Source organism: Ochotona curzoniae, unplaced genomic scaffold (genome assembly GCF_017591425.1).
Source record: "Ochotona curzoniae isolate NIBS_2020 unplaced genomic scaffold, NIBS_Ocur_1.0 contig_2210, whole genome shotgun sequence".
Classification (NCBI taxonomy): domain Eukaryota; kingdom Metazoa; phylum Chordata; class Mammalia; order Lagomorpha; family Ochotonidae; genus Ochotona; species Ochotona curzoniae.
Window position 1 is genome coordinate 37,946,342 of NW_024465369.1, and position 23,498 is coordinate 37,969,839.

Consider the following 23,498-nt stretch of genomic DNA (forward strand, 5'->3'; position numbering starts at 1 on the left):
ACCTCTGGTCCCATACAGATAGCTTGCAGCTGTGTTCTGTTCACGTGCTGCAGCCATGGCTCCTTCAGCACACCTCCTGGAAAGCTTTCTCCCAGTATGACCTGTATTTAAGGGGTGGGCAGCAGCCAGGTCCTCCAAAGGGAATCATCCCTCTTCATGCTGAGTGGCCACAGGCACTCTCCCAGGTGCAGCTGAAAAGCATCTACCTGTAGACTTATCCCCTCAAATAACCCTCCACTCCAGGAGGCTAAGAGATTCCAGTAAAATCTGACTAGATGGAATTCAGCGCAGTGGGGGTAGAAGTGGGAAGGCCAGAAATAATCACACACCCCAATGAGCAGTAAGTGCTCTACCCTGTGAGGGTCAGTGTGGTCCCTTACTTCACATCTTACCCTTCAGAGTATGTTCTTGCTCTCTTTCCATCTCCATATTTGTTGCACTAAGTAAAAACAACACATTTTAAATCCAATGTAGCAGTTACTTCATCTGGTAACAAAACAAGACTTCAGCTTAACTCAAGTAATGATCAAAATTCTCTTTGTTTCTATGAAGGAAATGCAGAGGCCTGTTTCCTGCTCAATGTGGTGTGCTTATTCACACAAAAGTATGAGGGAGCAATGGCTGCCATGCCCTGATTTAGTACCATTTGGCACCAGGTCCTCTTTACTCAGATCAAGCCTTTTAATTAAACTGACTACCATAATTCCTATGGAAATTAGTGTTTATGCTATTTTCCTGCTACAAAAGCATTTCTCTGGAACTTATTGTTTTTAAATCCCAGGAGCACAAATTGGAATTTTTTCTGCTTGAAATGTAATTAAAAACTCATTTGATTACAATATTCCTGGTTCTGTTTTACTTATTAAATTCCTGTAATCAGTTTTCTTTTATAAAGCTGCTGGGAAATGATCTCACAAGCAACACATTTTTCTCTTCCTTGGCAGGTTCCTGAGTATATACTGAATTATATTCATAGCACCTGCCCATGATTCGTATTACTCCACCAATTTATTCCTTAAACCATTTAAGTTTATTTGGCTGAGCCCCAAAGCTTTCTTTCCTTTATCTTTGTTCTTTGTCTTCCCTCTCGCCTCCTGTGTGTTGAATAAAATATTAGGGGGGAGGTACATATTTATCAGGATTCCTCTTTTCTCTTTGTCTTGTATGTTCTTGAAACACAGAACTGCCATACTAGGAGGTCAGTTCCTCCAGGGCTATGTGTTGGCTCTAGGCAAAGGTAGCCCTGCAAAAATCTCATCTTAAGGAATTACTCATATAGTACATGCTTGTTGCATAAAATGGCCAAGAAGCAATAGTAACCATTTGAATATTAGTAAATTATCGGTTAATCTTTATTCCGGAGTTTCTGGTGATTTTCTCCAATGTGCTATCAGCAAGAATATCTACAACGTGAAGGCATTCCTAAAAGCATCAGAGAACAACATCTGATGGGTTCTGTGGGTGTGCTACTAATATCTGTCTAGTTTGAATTATTCCTCACATAGACAAGGGGACATCTAGCACCTTCCTGTCTGACCAATCTCTATGTACACCCAGATTCTCCAAGGTTGGGTCCATGGTTGCATCAGCCTCAGCCTGACTGTCCCCTGTGGCATCACTGCTGTGTGTGACCATCCAGCTATCCTTGAAATGTACCCACAGCAGAAAACACACTACCTCCCAGGTTTGCTCCGTTTTCCTGGACTATTTTGATTTTAATAACAGTTCCTTGTGTTGAGTTAACACCTTATGCTCTGTAATTTCTATTCAGCAGTTCTAATTATTAGGGTGTTTTCCCTTTCTTTTTTTTTTTTTAAGATTTATTTTATTCGGAAGGCAGATTACAGAGAAGAGACAAAAAGATATTTCATATGGTGGTTCGCTGTCCAAGTGGCTGCAACCGTTAGAGCTGAGCCAATCTGAAGCCAGGAACCAGTTTTTCTGGCTCTCCCATGTGGCTGCAGGATCCCAAGGCTTTGGGCCATCCTCTACTGCTTTCTTAAGCGGGAGCCGGATAGGAAGTGGAGCAGCTAGGATACAAACCAGTGCCCTAATGGGATCTTGGTGTATCCAAAGCAAGGATTTAGCCACTGAGCCATTGCGCCGGGCTCAGGGTGTTCTCCCTTTAAACCAGAATCATTATGAACACTGTAGGACTGATAACTCAGGTACTGCTCCGTGTGTACATTAGGGTTGAAGTGCAGCAATCTCATAATTGTCACGGAGGCTCCAGGCTGCAATTCCCTCCTGGCCCATCAAAGAGGATTTGAGGTATGTGTCCACTGGGGGACATGAGTCTGGATATCTATCTAGTTGTCTACAAGGCAGAGGACCCCACTTCCTTTTCTATTTGCTCACACTCTGGTGTTAAGTTCTATTGTAACAAGTACATGTAGCTTATCCCTTATTTTGTAGATGTTTAGAAGAAGCAACACATTTATATAGCTCATGGAATACAGAAGGATATGAGAGTATAAAATCTCCCTTTCAACCCAGCCCCAAAGAATGGGATTCCCTCCCTAAAGGCAATGGATGGTCTCAGTGTTTTCTTTTTAACTATGTGTGTATTATTCAGGAACATTTTATATAAATGTAAGCATTTAATTTACAATGGTGATATACTATACCAACCTTCATTTGCTTTTTACTTTAATGTATGTTGGAAACAAACCACATCTTCACAACAATTACATTTCTTCATTTTGTGTGGTAACCTAGAATTTGACTCCTTTTGGGAGCTGCCATTCACCTCTGAGTTGCTTTAGACAACAAGAAGCAGGCGCTGAATACAGAGAAGCCCGGGACCTACTGTGTAAGCTTGCCAAGGACCAAGAAAGGAGGGCTCTTGTCTTCCTCTGTTCTGTGAGTAATGAGACTCTACTAACGGAAAACTGTGATCACAGGAGCAATCAAATGAACTCTTTGAAACTCTAAAAAGAGAAAGGCTCACTCCAGTACTGGAGGCAGGTGTTGTAACTGCTAGACTCAGAGCAGCAAACCCTTACGGAATGCTTGCTTTATGTCACGTTGTTACTAGTGCTTTACACACACCTTCCATTTTATAAAAAGAAACAAAACTTGACAAGGTCGATACTGTTTTTCTTGTTGAGGACTGAGGAAACCAGGGCTTACCTGGAAAGGTTAAATAACTCACTCAGATCATTGTCAGTGAAAGAACTGGAAATAGTAGAGTTGTTATGGCTGTTTCAGGTCATATCATTCTCGGGGGGATCTCTTATAAAGGCAGGACATCCTAGAAGCCAACAGTAAGCGCTGCCTTCCAAAAATGTCCCTTTGGGGAGCAGAGTCACCCAGTTGAGAATCACTCTTCTACTGCTTGGGAGAATTTTCTGCCTCCATCAGAGGCAGAACCTAACTTTCTCTCCTAGCTGTTAATTCCCAAAGGACCACTGTTATCAAAGAATACATAAGTATAAATACATATATAAATATATAACCCCTCTTCACCTCCCTTTTTCTGAGAGCATTTAACAAGGAGAAATGAGAGGAGTTTTTACAGATTGCGTGAACAGTGTGCTGGACTGGGGCCAGGAGCTTAAAGTCATTATCTCATAAAATCTTCATGGCAGTTCCATAAGGTACTTTGATCATCTCCGCTTTACAGATAAGGAAACCGTGGTTCAGTGAGGCTAAATTCCTCCTCTGAGGTCAGACAGTGAGAGATGGGACCAGGATTTGTACCTAAGTCTCTTACTCTAAAAGCCTTATGTCATTCTTTGTCATTCAGCTCACATTCTATGTTCTCTGTGAAGTATTTCTGATTTTCTGGCTGGATCAGAACCAGGGCTCCTCTTTATTTGTCATGCCTATCGCATGTTTTCTATCTCTTCAGTGAGATCTTCTGTACTGATATTGTCATTCCACGCCCCTCACCCCCACCCTCCCACCCCCAGCTCCTGTGAAGGTTTTCTTTGTATCACTGAACAGTTTTCTTTGTATCTAAGCAGTTTAAGTCTGAAATTCATTGCTGTCATTTCCTCCATGCTTCTTCAGCTCGGGGTTCACTGAGAAACTTGCTTCTGTAATTTTTTTTTTTAAATTTTGTCAACTGCTAAAAATTTCTACTACTCTTTTCTCAACTATCTTATTGCCTATTCCTTCCCCTCAACAGTCCAATTACACATACATTAGTGATTCCCTGTTGTTGCACATCTCAGCTGATGCCATACCAGGTACTTTTAAGCCTTTTCTATAGCTGAGGTGCATTTCCGATGGTTCCTCTTGGATATGTGAATTTTATGTTTCTAGATTCTGGCTTAAAAAAAGATTTATTTATTTTTATTTGAAAGGCATATTTTACAGAAAGAGAAGGAGAGGTATAGCGAGATTTTCCATCTGCTGGTTCACTGCCCAAATGGCTGTAATGGCTAGAGCTGAGCTGCTTTGAAGCTGAGAGCTAGGAGTTTCTTGAAGCTCTCCCACGTAGGTGTAGGGTCCCAAGGACTTGGGTCAGCTCTCTGCTCGTTTCTCCAGGGCATTAGCAGAGAGCTGTATAGGGAGTAGAGCAGCCAGGACACAAACTGGTGCCTTATGGAATGTTGTCATCACAAATGGTAGCTTTACACGCTATGCCACATTGCCAACCCTTGGCTTCTGGCTTTTTGTTTTGTCTTTTAGGACAACATACACTTTTATGATGTGAATTATTTCCCTTGATTTCCCTCAGACAGCACTCCAGGTCCCTGTCCTGCAGTGTGCAGCCATTTGCTCCATCATATTGGTCTGGTCTTGATGGAGTACAGGCAAGAAGTTTGCCTTGCTTGGAATTGTTCTTAAGGGGAATATGACACATTTGGGTGTTCCCAATCCTTTCATCATACTTCTTTTGATTCTTCCTGTATCATTTTTGTTACATTGTGTTGAAATGTCTCCTTCCTTGGGAATCAGCTTGGCTTCCTTGGTGTGTCCCAGGGGCAGGGTTCAGTGGGGCTTATGTCACTGTTGGATCCATATTGCTGCCAAATGGGCACTGGGTTCTTAATGATCTCCCTGGTGGAGACCAGCTCTGAGCGCGATGTGTTGCTGGAATCAGCACTGTTGATGACACTGGGGTGCCTCCTATAGCAAACACAACATGCAGGGGACTGGGGAGGCACTCCCAGCATGCAGCCTCAGAGCTTGGCCCTCTGTATGCCTCCTCATAATGCACTATGTGCATGGGGCGGGGCCAACTTTTGCATCTGCATTGGACACCCCAGCTTGCGTTTCTGCATCCCAAGCCATACTGGGCTGGGCGGGCAGGGGTAGTGGTTCTCCCTCTAGCCCCTCTTCCTGCCCATTCTATTGAACTTCTGTCCATTGTCCTAAGAGATGCTCACTGCTTAGTGTTGCCTAGAGATATTGGATGCTGGAAGTTTTCAAATTCCTTTCAACATGTTTCCATTTTGTTCTAAAATGCAATTGATCATTTGAAATCATCTAATCCTCTACAAGCTTGCTTGGAAACCTTGCTAGGTGGTTACAGGACAGCCTCTGATCTAGGGTAAATTTGGCCCCATTGTAGAGGCCATACCTTATCTTCAGTGCATCAAGGCTGTTCCCTGGGCCTCTGGCTGCTGGGAGCATGGACTGATCTCTGGCCTGTCTGACCACCAAGGCTGGCTCCTGCTCCTTCCATGGCTGTGATGGAGAGTACTAAGCAGGAGATTCACAGTGACCTTCCTGACAACCATGTGGGATTGTTCGTTCGTTCGTTCATTCATTCATTCATTCATTCATTCCTTTCTCTCTCTCTCTTTTCTTTCTCTCTCTTTTCTCTTTTTTTCTGATAGTCTTCAATGGAAAGTCACAATTCCTTGACCTCCCAGACTCCTGTCTCTGCCCGTCTGTACTCAACAAACCAATCTCCTGGGTTGCCTGCTTTTCACCATATCAAAATTATTGTTCATGTATTTTGTTTCCCCCCCCCCCCCTTTTTGTCCTCTGTTATGCTGTCAAGGCTAGTAGAACACCAGTCATTGGTGTTAAACAGCTGTGTTGCTCCTCTGCCATGACGGCAGAGAGACAATGGGAACAGGGCTCATATCTTTGTATCAGGAACAATGCACACAGTCCAGAAAACAAATGCCCACCTTCTGCTCTTCCCTTGGTGCCCTGACAGAGGAGTGGAGCAAAGGGGGTTAAGGCTGGGACAGTTGCCAGCGGCTGAGAGTGGGGTCAGGATGTTGTGACCAGCTACAAAATCCTGCTGTAAAAACAAACCTCCCATGGCTCCCTTGGGAAATGAATACAGCACCTTCTCTTATTACCATGATTTCTAGGCACCCCCCCTCCCCCGCCTTTTTTTTTTTTTTTTTATCATCAGTTCCCAACACTGCCAGGAGCTGGATTCTGGTTTTGCTTTTGCCTCTTCCGTCCCGATCTACATCTGCTCTCATCTGGCTCAGTAGATGCTTATTAGCTGAGCTACATTCGCTCCTTGCAGCTCAGCAGCTGGATAAGTGGGGCAGATGCAGGACCAAAGAGTAAGCAAAGAGAAACCATGCTCTGAGAGAAAAATCAATACTCCTCTACTCTGTTACAAAGGAGCACGGGGTAACCTTAGCAAATTAAAGCCAGGTTTGTTTTTGAGCCTGAAAATGTCCAACTGTGCCACAACACCATGATATCCTTTACAACCCTCAAGGAAATGATCTGAGCTGGCTGTTCATTTATTCTTTTAAAGTACAAAGACAGAAGATGGTTTGGACCCCCTCTTGTTGAACTGTTGCAATATTAGTGATTTCCATCTTTTCTCATCTCTATGTTACCCAAGAGAACTAATCAGAAACTAAGAGATCCATTCAGGGCATGGTGGAGCAGAAAGAATTTAGACTATTAATCTTTGATCAAGTATAAAATTAGCCTTGGGGACAGGCATTTTAACATTGCAATTGGGATGCCATTTGGGAGCACAGCTTTGAGAACAGCTTCTGATTTAGTTTCCTGTTGGTGCACATCCTGGGGGTAGCAGGTGCCACTCGAGCCTGAGAGCCCCTGAAGCCCACATGGGTCACTTCAGGGGCACTAGTGGGCCTCTGGCCTTGGTGTGGTCGGGCTGTGGCTACTGCAGGCAGCCGGGGATTCAACCAGCAGGTGGATGCTCTCTCTCTCTTTGCTCTCTGCCTTTCAAAAAAATCAGGAAACAATAAAATCAGCCTTGGAGCTCATTTCAAATACCTGTTTCAGGCAATATCTCTGTTACAAGCATATGATTTCTACCGTGATTATTTCCTTTCCAAATTAAAATGTCTAAAAGTGATTGATGGATGTCTGTCTTCTTCCTGCTACCTTTCTCCCTCAACCCTTCCCAACCTCAAAATACTTAAAATTCACATCAAATATATACATACTGTTAGCATTTTTCACTTCCACATATGAGAGCCAGGAAGATATTTTCTTATTTGTGGCATTTCCTCTGTGGATTGGTTACTTCCTGTTTTGTTAGTGAGAACTGAGCTTTTCAAACCTAAATACAGTTATCCAAATAGCAGTAAAAATGATAAAGCCACAGAGGTTTACGATGAGGCAAGCAAACTCATGTGGATGCAAGTACAAGAGTGATTCAGATGTAGCACTGGACTTTCGAGGGTGTAGGCCACCTGAGCTCTAACTGCAGGTGATGTCTGCAGCATCAGTGTCTCATGTTCTGAAAGCTCAGCGCAGCACTGGTAAAAACTCAGTGTTTTGTCTATCAGGTTCGATGCAGATTGGCAATCCATGTAAAAGGGAAGATGCAACAATGCACTTTTCTTTTACTTTCCATTTCCTCCTTAACTTCTTTTTTTTTTTTTAAGATTTATTTATTTTTATTACAAAGTCAGATATACAGAGAGGAGGAGAGATAGAGAGGAAGATCTTCCATCTGATGATTCACTCCCCAAGTGAGTGCAACAGCCGGAACTGTGCCAATCTGGAGGTAGGAGCCCGGAACTTCTTCCAGGTCTCCCACACGGGTGCAGGATCCCAAAGCATTGGACCATCCCTGACTGCCTTCCCAGGCCACAAGCAGGGAGCTGGATGGGAAGTGGAGCTGCCGAGACTAGAACCGGCGCCCACATGGGATCCCGGTGCGTTCAAGACGAAGGCCTTAGCCACTAGGCCACGCTGCCGGGCCCTCCTCCTTGACTTCTGAGGTTAGTTCCTTTGCTTATTTTATTTATATGCTCAAGCGCTTCCTTTGTGGAAAATGATATTCATAAATGACATTAACATTCTGAATTAATGAGGCAGAAATGTTAGTTCCATTGGATTAATAGCCCTGTTTTTCCATAATATAGGGCAACAGTCTCAGACTCAAACATCTATAGAACTGGACCTGTAAAGATAATGAATGGGGCAAACTTCATGGCACAGTTGGGAGTGGTGCGGACTACGGCAAAGTGACATTTTACAATTAAAAAAAACTTCATGTTAGGCTAAATGATCTATTCTGCGGGCTGAAGCTGTTTTGTTGCCTACATCTTTTCTTTCAGTATTAGAAGGTAAAACACAACCCACAACCACTGAGTGAACTATATATGATGTTCAGGCTCCATAGTAGGACCTATCCACATATAAGCTAATTAAACCTCGCTTTAGTGCAGTAATTATTAGTCTGATTGGACTTGATTTGGTATGTTGGGCTGAGGTTCTGGAAATGAAGTTAAAGAGCCAGCGCTTACATGGCTAGGTACATAGCAGAGCTGGAATGCCTGTCAAGGCAGGCAGTATGGTGTGTGGTGTTTTCACATCAGCAGCATCCGCTGTCTCACACATCACTGCAGTGGTCAAGGGCGGAGCGGGGTGGGAGACAATTTTGAGTTCTTGAGTCCCTGCCCCTGGGTCAGAGCACTGGCTGAGGAAAGCAGAAACAACACCTCCCAAATGTTTGGTGTAGACAGTGAATCCTTTATGTGTGACCCATCTTGTCTACCTCACCCTGGGAAAACCAAACAAGGGGCTTAAGTAGTAAATGACAGGCAGACCTAAAGACAGCTCGTGTACAAGGTTGCAAGGAGAACAGTCTCTGTTATAATGAGCCCCTCTAGGATACTGTCCTGGGTTATCCTGTTGGTTGGATTTTCAGAGCCCAGTGGTAACTAATCAATCACATTCATTGTGTAGACAACTTCTGACTTGGAAGGAATGGCTGCTGACCCAGAAGCCACAGCCTTTGATGAATGGGGCTTCATATAAGATGCGGCTGGAACATGTAACTAAAACACAGCCACATGCTAGTAATCCACCTCTCCACATGCCAGAATGTCTTGCAGTAAAACCAGGCCACCTGAGATTTTATAGAAATTTATAAAAATCTTATTACTTTTGCAAAGTCCAGTGTGTAAAAAGGACCACTTAAAAATGTTCATTTTGTTGATTTGCACACTGTCGACTCACAGTGCTTCTTTGGTATACTTTCTGTGTGCTTTGAATCCTGGGGTACCCTAGACGGAGTGGACAAGAGGGCTGTACAAAGAAGGAACTGCAAACCCATGTTTTTTGTGTGAATGGTGTTCTATGTAAAGTACTGAAAGGCTATCAAGGGTGGATTCTAGAATAATCTACTGGCAATGTTTTTCTAAGTTTTTAGCTTATATTTGTCAGTCTCCAAAGAGTCCAAAGACCAGTTATTTTTAGTAATGAGCTGCTTCATGAGCACCATGGGAACCTGATGAGCAGTTTTTCTGTGTTTAAAGACGGTCTTCATGTCCAGCTCTAACCAGTGCTCAGCTCCAAGGCAGAGAGGAGCCTCCATGCCCAATGTCCCATGCATCAGATCCACAGAGGAACAGACCCAAAACATCCAGAAGAAATATTTGCCTTCAGGTAAAGATCCTCTGGGAGAAAAATTACTATCTTGGTGGGTTCTCTTTTCTAGGAAAGCAACAGAAGATGAGTCAAGTGCCTGGGCCCTGCCACCGACATGAGAATCCCAGAGGGAGTTCTGGGCTTCTAGTGTTGGCCTGGCATTGTCCAGCTGCTGCAGCAAACTGGGGGAAAGAATTAGCAAACAAACAATTGATTCTCTCTAATTCTGCCTTTCAATTAAGTAAATTTTTAAAAATCTGGTAGCCAATATGTTATTGTAGTTGTTCTGTAATTACATTGGTAACTCCCCTAAATGCTAAAATACAGGAAATACATAAATATGTGTAGGGATAGCAAGACCAATACCCTCAATAGGTATTCAAAATTTTAAAGTTTAAAAATTTTAAAGTGCAGTTAGAGAAAGGGATCAGAAGAATTTTACAGATAAAACTTCCTAAATGTACCATATTTTGGGAAGATTTATAAGAATTTAATATTTTTTAAAAGATGTATTTATTTTTATGAGAAAGACAGATTTATAGAGAGAAACATCTTTGTCCTCCTCAAATAGCCATGGGTGCAACAGTGGTAGGTGAGCCGATCTGAAACCAGGAGCCATGAGCTTCTTCAGGGTCTCCCATGCTGATGCAGGGTCTCAGGGCTTTGGGCCATCCTCGACTGCTTTCGCAGGCCACAAACAGGGAGCTGGATGGGAAATGGAGCAGCCAGGAAATGAACCACTGGCCATATGGGATCCTGGCACATGCAAGGTGAGGACTTTAGGCTCCCATGCTGGGTCCAAAATTTTTAAAATACTGATAATTTGAAATGAAATAAGCCTCTCAATTAAAGGACAAACTAGCTTTCTTTTAAAATTACCTTAAAGTTAATATGGAAAATATGAGAATACTTGGAAAAGAGCGAGAAAAATAATAGGTAAGTGAAACTAGGCTTATCATTAGTAACATAAAATGATACTAATTAAAAAATATTCATATGTCACTTAATGATGGGGAAATAGTCTGACAACACTGTGATTTGATTGTTTTGCAAACCTCATAGTGTGCTAGCCCAAACTTAGATGGTAGTCTACTCTACACGTAAGGTACCAGGTATGTATACATTTGACAAATCTTACTGGTCCAAGGGCTGTGAAGAACAAAACAGCACAAGATTAAATTAAACATGGAGGAAATGATGCAGTTGAGATATGGTAAACACAAGGTATATGAGTGCTGCAGGTGGAACACAGCATGTTGTTTTTACAATAAAAATTTTTTATAAGCAAAAGGACTATATTTTAAAATAACAATGCAATCATATAAAATAATATAGCTTAATACAAGAAATGAATAACCAGCAACAAGCTGCTTCTTACCATTATCAGTTGTTATGTCCTGTACGCAAATGCACGTGCTATTCTTTTAGCTGATTGCCAGCATGGTAGACTTGTTCACACCAGCATCACCATAACATATAAATCATGTACTGTGCTAAGACTTTATGATGACTATGGTGTGCTAGGAATTTTTCAGCTCTTTATAATATTTAAAATATTTGTTCATCTCTTTGAGAAGGGGAGAGAGGGAGAGAGAGAGACAGCATGCTCTTGTTCACCCTCCAAAAACCTGCAATGACCACACTAGGCAGAAGTTGAAAATGAAAGGTGGAAACTCAACCATAGCTCCCTCCCACGTTCTGCATTGGCAGGAAACTGGAGTCAGGAGCCAGAAGCTGACGTCTAACTCCAGTACTCCAAGTGACATTTGGTTGTCTCAAACCCTAAGCTAAATGTACACTACAGCTCTGTTATAAATTTAGGGAATTACTGTCATATATGTAATCTATTGCTGACTGGTGTATTGTTATATAGTATATGACTATAGTTTGGCTAAGCAGGTGGACCAGAAGGATAAAATCAAAGAGTAAAAAGAGAACTAAATTTAAGGGAATGTAGTGTGTGATAACAGTGACCATTCAAATCATAACAAAAAACGTTTAGTAAAAAATTATGGTGGATTCAAGTGTTGTGATCTCATATGGGCGCTGATTCATATCCCAGCTGCTCTACTTCCCATCCAGCTCCCTGCTTGTGAGCTGGGAAAGCTTGGGATCCTGCACCCACGTGGGAGAGCTGGAAGAAGTTATTGGCTTTATATCAGCTCAGCTCTGTCTGTTGTGGTCACAGTGCACAAAAGATCTTGCTCTCTGTCCTCTCCTTCTCTCTGTAAATATGCCTTTCCAGTAAGTAAATCTTAATAATAATTATTATAATAAAACTGATGGGAGAGGATGGGGAGCACCATGACTCAACAGGCTAATCCTCCCCTTTAAGTGCTGGCATACCATATAGGTGCCAGTTCGTGTCCCAACAATCCCACTTCCCTTCCAGCTCCCTGCTTGTGGCCTGAGGAAGCAGTCGAGGATGGCCCAAAGCCTTGGGACCCTGCACCCACGTGGGAGACCCAGAAGAAGTTCCTGATCCTAGCTTCGGATTGGCTCAGCCCTGGCTGTTGTAGCCACTTGGGGAGTGAATCAGAGGATGGAAGATCTTTCTCTCTGTCTCTCCTTCTCTCTGTAAATCTGCCTTTCTCATAAAAACAAATCTTAAGAAAAAAAAACCTACATGGGGACACCCAGATAGCTAACTGAAAAGTGAAACTGCAATCCCATCTCACATTTTACATTTACATTTACAACAAAACCAGATTAAGCAAAGATGTAGGTATTTAGCAAAGAAACCATAAAATACTAAAAGAAGTTCCAAGGAAAAAAATTACTTTTATAATTTTGAAAGTCACAAAGTCCAAAACCACAGAAAACTACTGAATTTGACTATCTAAGATCAATGCACATATAACAAAAACAAACTGAAAAGGCAAATGACAAAGTGTCAGAATATTTCCCAGTTTGGCTCTGTGTGGAGATCTTTTCTTTAACATATAACAAGCTCCTACAAATCAATAAGACCAGAGCTCAGTAAGAAAAATGGGCAAGTTTTTCTGTAAGGTAAAGTTTATAGAAAAAAGTACAAATGATTCCTAAGCAAATAAAACTAAGCTAAAAATTTTTATCATGCTTTTTTATAATATGTAAAACACCAAACTATTAGGAAATAGATTTCACACTTATCACATTGAAAATACTCAAGAAACTTGCTAACACACTGTATTGGTAATGATATGGAGAACTAGGCATCACAAACATTGCTGGTGGGAGGATAAAATCACTCAAACTCCAAAAACCTGACAGTCTATCAAAATTTCAGCTGTTCATGCTTCAATTGCCCACTCATCTCACTTCTGAGTATTTATCCTACCAGTAAAGTATGACTATGATACATTTACTGGGATGTTTGCTGTATATCATTAGCAAACTATTAGAAACGTCAGTGTCCATAGCTAATTACAATTGCTGCTTAAATAGTTTATTTTCCATCTTTAAAACCTTGCAGTCATTCAAAAAGGGTGAGACAACTTTTACACAGATACTAAAATGAAGTAATTTCATAATATGTTAACTGCAAAGAAGCAGGAGATGGAGCAGGATGCAAGATATGACCACACACACACGTAATCCAAAAAGTTCACAGAAAATTAAATTGAAAGATAATGTGCAATTTCATGAATTTCTGATGATTTCTGTGTATACAATTTATGTGTAAAACAATGTATAAACATGCTCCAAAATAGCATAAGGAGTCCTTCACACTTTTATATGGACCATCTTGACTGACAGTGATTGCCCCTGGAAAGAGGAATTGGGTGACTGATAGAGTTGGCAGGAGTTTCCCTTGCCTCCCGTACTTTTCTGCCTTTCATGACATTTTGAATTGTGTTCCCTGGGTGTGCATAAATTACCCAACAAAACAATATTTCATTTAAAATCCTAACATGAACAGATAAAGGAACTAGCAATTTTTGGTCACATGGTAGAATGAGTAAATGATAAGTCAACTGATAATGGTTAAGGCTTACAAGGCTTACATGAGCAAACTGCAGAAATGTCTGTTTCAGAAAGATCAAAATAACTTAGTGCTTTACCACTATAATTTGAAGTTATTTTAATTCCTTAATGTCTGCCACGCAACACAACACCTAAAGGCCCCTTCCTCTCCCATCCAGCTGACCTAGCCACATCACAAATAAGGGTTGACTGCTGCCTTGCTCCTCAGTGTTTTCTCAGAAAAGCGATCAATGTCTCCAGCCTGGCCATTAAATAGATTTTGAAAAACTGTTCAATCCGTATCAGTCTCATATCCTTATTTAGTTCCTCAAATCTCCCTTCAGCTGGGAATTCTGCTGGCAACTGTGATTCTGTTGTGCTCACCACTCATTTGAAGGGGCCCATCCATCATCATTTCTAGTCCTTTTCTGATGCAATGTAGCTTGTTCTTTGTCTTTCTTAAAAACTGAATGGCTGTTAAATTATCCATTTATCTTCCTTCAGATTTTCTGTTCAGTTTCTCAGGCCCTCTCAGGGCTGTCTTTTCTACCTTGCTTGCTGACTTTTCATTCCCTTCCCCTCGTTCTTGGAGGCATCTTGGTTCACCATGCTGTCCTTCAGAGCCTGCTCTGGTTCAGTTTGCTTTCTGCTTTTGTGACATCTGCATCATGACTTGTGCTGATTCTCTTTTGAAATTTTATCGCTTCAGGAGACCTCTGGAGACTCTAACATACTTCAAATTTTTGTAAATACATGGTTGAGCATATTGTGACAATTTTGAAACTGAAGGTAAAAAATTGTGAGTTCTAATACCAGCTCTGCCACTGGTCACTTGCTAGTACCTTTTAGGGTCCTGCTTTCCTCCCTCACTAGAGGATCTGCAAATATGCTTCTGGCTAAACATTTTCATGTTAAACTAGCATGCTGCTGCTTATTCAAGTAACTTATTCATGCTACTTCTTATTAAAGTAACTCAATAAAGAATATGTGGTTTGTAGAATGTTAATGCTTGCACCCATCATCTCTATCTCAAGGAAGCAGCAGACACTACTGGCTAGGAACCCTAACTTGAGGGCAGAAAGAATCTAAATTCTGTCATTTATTGTACATTCTTGGATAACTTCTAGAAACTGTAGCCTCAATTTTTATATCTGAAGGAGCAGATAATCATGATATTTAAAACTTGATAATGTTGGGCCTGACACGGTAGCCTAGTGGCTAAAGTCCCCTCTTTGCATACGCCAGGATCCCAAATGTGTGTCGTTTCTAATCCCAGCAGCTCCACTTCCCATCCAGCTCCTTGCTTGAGGCCTGGCTAAGCAGTCAAGGGACAGCCCAAAGCCTTGGGACCCTGTACCCATGTGGGAGACCTGGAACAAACTCTGGGCTCCTGGCTTCGGATCAGCTCAGCTCCAGCCACTGCGGCTGCTTGTGGAGTGAGCCAGCAGACAGAAGATCTTCCTCTCTGTCTCTCCTCCTCTCTGTATATCTGCTTTTGCAATAAATATAAACAAGTCTAAAAAAACCTTGATAATGCTAAGAGGTTTAAGGGCATTAATGCTTGGAAAGTTGGTCTTTATATGGCAAGTGCTCAAGTGTTTTTGTAGACTTACTACACCTTTGTGAGACAGGCAGTTTGGTTACTTTTATCCAAATTTACAGTAGAGATCCAACGGTTAGAGATGATGTTAACGATAATGACAAGTCCCATGTTGGAGGGTTTTTAATGCATACCGTTTACGTCCCCCCAAGCAGTTCAACATTCCTTTGCTCAAAAGCTGATATTATCTATCATCAAGTCCATTTGCTCTGAGAAGAAAGTTATTTTGTAAGGCCAAAGACTTTTAAGAAGTAGAGTCAGCTGCCTTCAGGCAAGTGTATAAGGCAGTGGTCCAGTAGTGATAGCCATTAAAAGGGAGCTGAGCCTAAGGGGCTGGAGGGGAACTACACTCTCACCACCTGCCTGTCATAGCTCTTCTCTTTTTTGCTGGCTGGTCTCTGTTCATACTTAACTATCTATTTCTTTTGCATTTCAATTTTCAGTAGTTTGGATCACCTGTAGCATTAGACCCTAGCTGACAATGCAGCTCATCAAAGACCTGGAGAAGTCTTCTCCCTTGTCTGTTACCTCCATCCTGCTCTTTGCTTGCAGGTGTTCTTGGTTCAGATGCTGAGGCTCCCTTGAATTACCGGGCAATTCTGAGCAGTGACCTCCCTAGTTCCTCATCCGTGAAATGAAGGCAGAACTGTTTGTGCCTGCTGCAGGGGAGCTCGGGAACAGGAGGTTATATCAGAGCACTCTGAAAGCACAAGTCGCTGTGGGAGCAGGCATCTCACCAGGGGCAAGGTGATAAGCCAATCCTTCCTGTCTCTGTCACTCTCAGATCCTGGCTGGGTAGCTGAGGCAGCCTGGGGGTGTCCCAGCAGCCCAATAACTGCACAGACATGCTGCTGCTACAGCCCGCACGAGGGAGGAGGACAACAGCACTGAGTCGTGCTGGGCACTGTTTCTGAGCAACAGAGGCAACGAATGCAAGTCATCAGAAGTGTGCAAATGAAGAATTTGTGTTGGATCCCAGAGGCTAGGATATCTACCTCCTAGGAGCTTTTCATGTGAGCAGAGTCCTAAAGTGAGAACAGGATCTGTTTGGGTAGAGGAGGGAGAGGTAGCCCTACCAAGACAGCTGTGAATGAAGGCACTGGAAACAGCAATAGGGGACAAGGCAGGTGTCAACCCTGGCAAGAGTACAAAGCATAAAGGAAGGACAGAAGGTGGGATGGGAAGGTTGGTTTGTGCCAGCTTGGATTGTTTCCTGTAGTGATGGTGAGAGAGGGTCTGAACGATTTTTAAACAGATGAGTGATGCTATCAAATCTGCTTCAGGAAGAGACCTGGCTGGAGCTAGGAAGGTTGGGGGATGGGAGTGGTGCAATGCCACGGGAGAGGAGTGGCTGAAGCTGCTGAGGGTCTCAGTGGAGGCAGCTGGCAGTGGTGCAGTTAGGAGAGTCCTACTAACGCAGACTGAGTGTCCCTTCTCTGACATACTTGGAACCAGGGAGGTTTTTGATTTTAGATTGTTTCAGACTTTGGGATATTTGCACATGTATAATGAAATATAATGGAACCCAAGTTTAAACATGTAATTTAGGTATGTTGATGCACAAAACCTGATGGTGATTGTAGCTATTTTTTATTTTAGTTTTGACATTTTATTTGTTATTGAAAGGTTATATATTGAAAGGTTTTTTATATATATATATGCATATATATATATATATATATATATATATATATATATAGAAAGAGAGAGAGAGAGAGAGAGAGAGAGAGAGAGAGAGAAACAGTACAACCGGGTGAGCTGTTCCATCTGCTGTTTCACTCTGCAAATGTCCAGAATGAGCAACCCTATGGCTGTGGATGAGAGCCGACTACTTCAGGTATCACCTGCTGTCTCCCAGGATGAGCATTAGCAGGAAGCTGAACTCAGAAGCGGAGCTGGGATATGAACCCAGATGCAGGCATCCTAAGCAGTGGCTTATCTACTGTGCCAAATGCTCACTCCTGAAGGTACGGGCATTTTTAATGATTTTATGCATAAACATAAATCTTTTACCTTTAACATCTTTTCAAAGCTCATTTCAGATTGGATGAGAGATGCATAAACTACAGGGAACTGAGATGAAGAGGAAAAATCATGACTTGGCAACTAGTAAAAAAATGTACAGAAGTGGGAAAAGTTCAGGCATTTTGAACTTGTTCTACTTTGTAGATGGTATGAAAAATTTTCTTTGAAGCTGTCTTTCTTTTCCGTATTTTCTGTGTTTCCTTTTCTTTTGCATCCTTCAATTTGCTGCTACTCTTTCCTATTGGAAGCTTTGTAAAGTTTTGAGTGCTTGAGAGAGCACCACATGGGGGCAAATGCACAGTTTTTCTCCGAGGCACTTTTGTTTCCCTGGAGAAGAATCCTATTTTTCTGCTTCTGAGGACATCTGGCTGCTGGTGTCCCCGGAGCAGAGGAAGGTACCGAGGGAGCCAGCCAGTGGTTCCACAAACCTGTTAATTCAGCAATGAGTTCTCCCAACTGGTGCTCCCAGAACTGAGCCCTCTGGCCTCCCGATTTAGTGTTGCCCAGCCTGCTCACCTGGTTGATTGGGTGATGTGGATTCTCAAGGCCCCAATTACCAACTTACAACTTTTCCCTGTTTTGAGGCCCATGCCTCAGTTCCACAGTTATGAAGACAGGCTGAAGTGCCAACCCAAGTTGAATTAGATCATATTTGGAAACAGTGTTTGTAGACGTCATCAAGATAAGAGGATGTAATACCGGAGTAGAATAGGCAGTAAATCCAGTGACTGATGTGGAGACAGAATTAGATAGGATAATGTCACATGTGGGGGTGTAAGCTTCAGTGATGCATCTATGGACAAGGAACATGGAGGACTGTGGGCAACTGGTCAAAGTGGGGAGAGAGGCATGGAGTGGATTATCACTCAGTCTTTGAAATAACTAACCCTGTCATTTTCAGCTTCTAGAACAGTGAAAAAATAAATGGCTATAAGCCATCTGGTAGCAGTAATCCATTACAGCAGCTCTAAGAAACGAATACACTTGCTCTTGGCCACATCTGGCCCCTCCAAGTCCTGAACCTCTCATGAGTTCCTTCCAAAAGGCAGATCAAAAGGAAGGAACAGCTCCCCCTTGGCCGTTGCCTTCTGCACACACTCTGGGATGTAACTGCCTTTCTAGCATCCAGCACTTGAACGTGTCTTCTCTCTGCTCCCATTTTGCTTCATTGAGAATTCCTAACTACACTGTATTTATTAAATAATACAATATTGAACAAGGCTGACTTATTTCCAGATTATCACTACTAGAAAAAAAAAGCAAAGTGACAATAAATTATGACAAGTCAACTGAATGAAATACTGGACTCTGTTTCAAAGGATAATATAAAAATTATGTACAGATGTGAAAACATTTAGTAAAGTTTTTGTTAAGAAACCAAAGCAGAATACACTGGCATATCTGGGTAAAAACAAGTTTATGTGTGAACTGTGGCAGGAACAATGAGAATTTGAGGGTCTTATTTCTAGCAGTCTGCTTGAGACAATAAAGTTTGACACTTTTTTAAACTGCTCTCCTCATTTCCTTTCAAGACCCTACTGGCAGATTCATTAACTTTGCTATTTCTTTTTTTAAAGTCTTATTTATTTTTATTGCAAAGTCAGATATATAGAGAGGAGGAGAGACAGAGAGGAAGAGCTCTCATCCAACGATTCACTCCCAAAGTGAATGGCTGGTGCTGCACCTATCTGAAGCCAGGAGCCAGGAGCTTCTTCTGAGTCTCCCACACGGGTGCAGGGTCCCAAGGCTTTGGGCTGTCCTCGACTGCTTTCCCAGGCCACAAGCAGGGAGCTGGATGGGAAGTGGGGCTGCTGGGATTAGGGATTAGAACCACTGCCCATATGGGATCCAGGTACTTCCAAGGCAAAGACTTTAGCCACAAGGCCATCTCGCTGGGCCCAACTTCGCTATTTCTACTGAGAGTCTCCATAGGCAACCTAGCCCTTTTCGGTCAAGATGCTCAAAATTCTTCCAGCTCCTTCCAATTGCCAAATGGAGTATGTATCATTTAAAGTTATTATTATTATGTTAGTTGAATTTGAGTGCAGTCTACCATTACTAATTGGGGACTTAAGTCGCCTATACAGTTGAAGGTGTTAGATTGAGAAAAAACTGTCTACAGTTTCCAGCAAAACAGAATCCATCAGCCCAAGGTAGCCTCTTGGACTCTATCTACAGAGGTAGATACAGAGGTAGATAGAGTCCTGCTGAACAAAATGGTATCACACCTTCTCCCAGAAGTATGGTAGGAAAGGACACAAAGAGATTGAAGAGTTCTTGACTTAGAAATTCTATCTCAGGCCTGATTTAACTGCTTATTCTGTATTGAGGTTTCAGTCTCCTTATCTGTAAAAATTAGACCATGAGGCATTATGGGAATTAGACTGGAGCACTTTCATCTTCATAGAGGTAGGATTAAATTGTGTATGTAAAAGCACTTTGTAAACTTTCAAATGTCATCCTTGCACAGGGGCCATGCTGATCTTCTCTGTATCGTTCCAGTTTTAGTATATGTGCTGCCGAAGCAAGCACATAAACTTTAAAATGTAAGCCCTCATCAGTGGGCAATAGTTACTCTACAACAACTGTCTGAACATTATATACATTATACACAGTCATATGTTCAGGACTGTAGTGCTGATCTCCTTTTCTGAAAACAAAACAAAACAAAACAAAACAAAACAAAACAAAACAAAACAAAACACCAGCCTGATGGGGTCTTAAATTTCACTTTAGACTGTGGCTAGCAGAACCAACTGTTGGGTTGTCATATTGGTTGATGTATGAGAGAGTGCAAGACTTGTCTGATCACTTTGCAATGTGGCATCTGCTTCTGAGGATGAAGCAATGTACTCTGAGTAATTTTCTTAACATTTCTAAGGTTACAGTTCTGTTAATTAAATTATAAGACAGAGGTAGCTCAGGTCTTGGCAGTGTCTCCTTGCACTCTCTCAGGAAATATTTAGAATGGTATAGACTGATTCTCCTTGGCAAGAGCATAATAAGAATGCTTCATGTTTATCTCATGCCTCGTTTGCCAGGAGCTCAATCAATGGGGAACATAAATGAGCATTAACTTGCAGGGGTTTGGAAGAGGCACTTGCAATGCAAAAGCCAATCAATATAAGAGGTCTTTATTCTTATCTCAGTGAAAAAAAATGTCATTTTGTTTATCTCACTTGCTCCCCCACTCTCTCCTTTTTCCTTCTGAAGAAAGTAAAAGAAGGAAGGGCCATAAAAAAGAGGTAAATCAGTTTTTAAAATGTGCTCTCTAGAGGAACTGGAAAATAACCCAAGTAAAGACATTATTCCATGTCTCACATAGATTTGGGGTTAAGTGACTTTTAGCTTAATGGTAACCAAGCAGAAATGCTCTTAAACAAAGCTATTTATGCTGGTCAGCTGGGTAAGCAAAAGTAGATCTTAATTTAAACTCTATCCTCAAAAGCCTCAATAGAGAATACACTTTTAAAAACCAAATTCCAGCATTTTAATATGAATTCACAATCACCCAAAATGCATGTGAATAGTGATGTTAAAGCCCTACTACATAAAGAACACATTTTAATAAAGAACAGGTTTTTTTTTTTCAAGTTATATGAGATGAAACAAAGGGCATTTTACTTACAAGCAAATGTACATACAGCTGGCTGCTCTGTCAGCTCAAACTGTTTTTGGAAATGGAAAATTCCTGCAAAATCAGACATCCTGGAAGTCAGATATTCAGGAAGAAATCGGAGAGGTGGCCATGGGCATGAGATGCTTTCATCTGGCCCACATCACACTAGAAAGTGACATTAACTTAACTGCTCCTCTACCAAGGACCCGTCTCTGCAGCTCAGATCGTCATCCTGCATAGCACATTATCTTTTGATCTTTGTATTGGTAACTATTAGGCACTGGGAGATCTCAAAAGTCTTCTAAATATTAAATGTTATCTATATGCAATGTGCAGTATAATTTTTTGAATTCTAAACATTATGTGTTAGCCTGATCTATTCACTTGAGTATTAAGATTAGAAGACTCTTTTCTGGCAATGCTGGATAAAGAAAACATAATGTCTTTTCTTGCTGAAAAAGTCAAAGCCCTGAAAAATTCATGGCCATAAACTGGCCCTTTTACACTAGAATTAAGGGCTAATTCAACCATGATGAGAACTAAACCACTTTCTACAAAGATATCATAGGCCATATACTTCAGATTATGGACAGGCATATAACAGTGCACACTCTGATGAAAGGCTTTATATATTTATAGGCAATAACTTAAAATGACATTATAATCTGACTGCATACATTCCACTGCATTCCATTAATTCTACGGCACAGCATCCCCTTGTTCTTGATTCTGCTTCTTCATTCATTTGCTTGACAAACATTTACTGGGCGGTTGTAACGCATCCTGCACAATGCTAGGTGCTAGGGTTGTGGTGTCCCAAGAAACCAGTCTAATGGGGAAGAGAGACAAGTGGAAAAATAGTTATAACCCAGAGAGGGATGAATAACTGTGAAGAGCCACACAGAGTGCCATGGAATGCTGGGGTGGATGGTTGGGAGGGGACAAAGGTTTTATAGAAGTGATCGTGTGGGTTAATGACTTCCAGACAGAGAGGAAGGCTATGAAAGCATTAGCCAAGGCAGGAGAGGTTGACAAGGGTCAGTGAGCCCTAGGTTGGGGGGCAGAGGGTGCCTGAGTGAGGAAGTTGGCAGGGTGACAGATGATGTTGCAGTAGGGTTCAGAATAAATGTGGGTCTTTGATGCCAAACCAAGGAGTCTGGAAGGTATCTCAACAGCATTATAACCGGAATCACAGCTTTTTAAGCAAAGGAATGCCATGTTCAGACAATTTTTTTTTTAGGAAGACCATTTGGAAAGTTTGGAAAACCAATTAAAGTGCAGGAGCCTTTAGCCTATGTAAAACTGACATTTTTGAATATTTACATTTCTCTTCCACTTGTTGTGACTAACACTACACAGTCTTTTCTGAGGTAAACAGGCTTTCCTGTCAGTCACCAGATTTGGCTATCGTGTACCTATCAATATTTTGAAAATAGTAAAGCGATTTAATTTTCTTGTTGTTCATGACACCTTGGGCTCTTCACCCATTACCTTGCAGGCATACCTCCTTCAAGGAGATGGAACAGCAAGCTGTCATCTTTAAGCTTGGAAAGAGAATAACCCTGTATGCAACTTTGGGTGGTGAAGAAAGAGGGACTCATGTTCCAGAACTTTCCTTTACTGTAAAGAATAAAACCAGGCTAAGTCTGATCATTAAGTTTAATGGCAAAGTTCCAACAGGGAAAGCAAAAAGGAGGACATGTGTATCAAAATAATTCTGATCAGGGAAAAAAAGGAAACTTGAACATTCTCCACTTAGGGTGTTAGGAAAGATATTAAAAGAAGAGAGGAGGAAGAAGGGGAGAGAAGAAGAGAGTGGGGAGCCAAGGACAGAAGGAGGGGACATGAGGAGGAGACAGAGCAGCAGAGGTGGGTAGGACCTGAGAGTTGGGAAGGGTTATCTTTGGAGCTCAAAGGTCTAATTTTCCTAGAGCAAGCGGACACTGACTGGGCAGCATATTAGAAAGAACTTAAGGAGACTGTGTAGACAGCAGGTTGACATTGTTGTTCCAGAGGAATGAGCAAACACCAAGAGACCCCGCTGGCTGACTAGCAGCCTTTTGGGACAAGAGTGACACTGTAGGAGGAGATGACAAGGAGCTCCTCTTGCTTCAGGCCAGAGGGAATTGGCAGGGAGAGGGAGTGGGGAAGGCCACTGGCACACAGCACCATGCCCATGCCCACACCCATATTCACACCAGGGCCAATATAGATCATATCAAGTCCTGACCAGCCACCTAACAGTGATCCCAAGAAGACCCAGCAGGTGGTAACATGTGTACCAGCAGCCCCTTGTCCTCAAAGGTCACCAGTCACAACCATATGTGCATTCTTCTGGGACAAAGTAACAGCAAAAGAGGAAAAAGTGCTTTAATTGGGAACAATCCAAAGTATCCCTACTCACCCAACCCCAAAGCAGAAGAGGTCATTTTTTTCAAATCAAAGTGCTTGTCTAGGTACACTGTTGCTAGGCAATTTCCATCCCTAGGAAAAGATTGAGCCAGATAGATCTGTAACAGA

At 42.0% G+C, this 23,498-nt stretch overlaps 1 protein-coding gene and 1 non-coding gene across 3 annotated transcripts in view; both read right to left on the reverse strand.

Moving 5' to 3' along the window:
* PDE11A (phosphodiesterase 11A) overlaps window positions 1-23,498 on the reverse strand; it is a 387,926-nt gene that overhangs the window by 2,914 nt on the left and 361,514 nt on the right. The gene's annotated exons all lie outside the window — the stretch shown is intronic.
* On the reverse strand, window positions 19,790-19,891 carry LOC121151002. Its single transcript, XR_005883094.1, has one exon. It is a non-coding gene; the product is annotated as a U6 spliceosomal RNA (small nuclear RNA).